Source organism: Malaya genurostris, chromosome 2, assembly GCF_030247185.1.
Source record: "Malaya genurostris strain Urasoe2022 chromosome 2, Malgen_1.1, whole genome shotgun sequence".
Lineage (NCBI taxonomy): Eukaryota > Metazoa > Arthropoda > Insecta > Diptera > Culicidae > Malaya > Malaya genurostris.
In genome coordinates, this window is record NC_080571.1 from 47,366,376 (window position 1) to 47,368,875 (window position 2,500).

Genomic DNA, 2,500 nt, shown 5'->3' on the forward strand with positions numbered 1-2,500 from the left:
GCGTATTTAGAGTTAAACCATTAACGACTAAATTTTGTGTGGTGTTTATACGATGGCACCTACAACAAGAGCAGACCGCAATAAGCTGCAGCGGTCACTGACGGACATTGCGTCGTCATTGGTAGTAAGACAGGGCGATAAAGCTATCTGCAACATCGATCCCGCGTCAGGATGTCCATACGTCCAGAGTAGATTTGCCCCTGGCAACTTCATCCGTCACTTTCGTACCGTACATACGGAACGTGCATGTGCAAACAATCTCCTTACAATTGCCTATCCAATGGAGAAGAAGGAAAGAGTAATTCCTAAGCGTTTGATAGCTATTGACCGGCAGTTACTAATTGCGTCAGCAGTTAAGCTGACGACCTTCCATCATCTTCCTATTTCCTGCTTCGAGTGGGAAGGCTTCAAAGACTTACTGAAACCGATTACAACGACTCTTGGGTGCACTTTGAACCGTGTCACAATGAAATGTCATCTCTCGAAGACTGCCTGTCGTCTAAAAGAAATGTTGATAGATGAGATGAAAGGCAAGCTCGTCTGCTTGAAAATAGATTCTGCTGCCCGACACAATCGCCATATCTTAGGCATCAATGTACAGTATGCCCTAGACGAGCAGGTGGTCATTCGTACCCTTGGTATGATCGAAATCAAAGAAAGTCAAACAGCGGTGTTCTTGAAATCAAAAGTTATGGATACTTTGGCCGACTATGGGCTATCTCTTGAGAACATATTTTCCGTGACATGCGACAATGGGGCTAATATGGTGGCAACGGTTAGAAAATTAAACAATGATACGTACGTAATGCCTACAGAGCAGCAGGCTGATGGTACGAACATAGATGAGCTGGATGAGTCGGATGTGATAGAGGATGATAAACAGTGTGAACGAAACGTTACTGCTGAACTGGCCAATGAACTGTCCGAAAGGATTACTCTTGTGAGATGTGCCGTGCATACCTTACAGCTTGCAATACTGGATGTTGTTGATAAATCCGATGAGTCTATCCGAGCCATCACTGCTGTTGCTAGAAAATGTAAGCTGGTGAAGTACCGGTCAGAGTTTGAAAGCTACGATGCTTCATACCCACCCGTCTGGAGTAGGACACGATGGGGTGGTATATTCAAAATGATGGAATCGTTCGTACACCAAAAAAGGTTTTTTAACCAGTTGGCCGATAATTTTCCCGAACTAGACCTTTCCAATCAATGGTCGTTCATTGAGCATTACTATGATACGTTTAAGCCGTTGTACATCTGCACAAAGCAAATGCAAGAGAAGCACGTGTCGTTATCTGACTTCTATATGGCATGGCTGATGGCAACGAGTGAGGTACAGAAAGTTCGCGAAAACTCTTTCAGTCCCCATTTACTTCGGTCGTTGAACAATAGATTGAACATTTTGCGCCAATTGAAGGCGGTTCAGATGGCATTATACCTGGATCCAAGGTTCAACTATCGAGGTTCTAAAATATTCACGGCTGAGGAAAAAGATAAAATTCAGCAATACATAGTCGATACATGGGAACGTATCTGCCAACTGGGTAAAACACCGGCTAGTACAAGTAGAGAATCGTCAGAGTCTACCGATGATTTTGATCAGTATCTTACGCAAATGTTTGGTGAATCCGTGAATCTTGGTTGCGAGACCGGGTTTCTTCAACAAGTTAAGTCTTTGGACCTAGAGCCACGCCAAAAACATAACTACAACGTGTGGGACCATTGGTTGCGCCGTAAGACTACGCACCCAGAGATATATGCAGTAGCAATGGTTGTACTATCCACACCATCGAACCAAGTCTCTGTTGAACGGTCTTTCAGTGCCCTTGCCTTGGTTCTCTCTAATCAACGCACTGGCCTTGGGAAAGATACGTTGGAAAACATTTTACTTATTAAATTAAACAAAGACTTATTCTCCAGGGCGCTGGGAACTGCGTATGATTGGAAGGGCCCAATCGACCCGGTTGACGATGATTCTCAGGAATGAATATGATACCGTTGATGCTCAACTGAATGTCGAATGAGACAAATATTGTCGTCTATCACTGGCTCATCGCCGGGTGATAGGGGGATAACTTTTGTTTACATTTTCATGAAATCAATTTCCAATGATACTGAAAGGGTTCGGCAGTCATGATACTTGTTATGATTCAATTAGCGACAATCGTCGTTGGGTGGACGATGATATATGTGTTGTCTCAATGTAAGCTCGAGTCACCATTGTGATAACGAATTTTTTCAGCACTGACAGTAAAACTTTTCGCACTATATCACTATACCATATAGTGGTATAGTGCGACATTCTATGTCTCTTGCCAACTGATTCTACTCTGGTAATCGGTCCCGTGGATAGTACATGACCTAGTGGAGGTATCGTACTAGGACTGTATAGCACGTCTCGAACGACTTGATCGTTCGATGACGTGCTTATTTTTTTTAAGTTTTTTTCAAGTTTTTATTTACCATATATCACCATACTCGTCTAAGATGTTCCCATCAG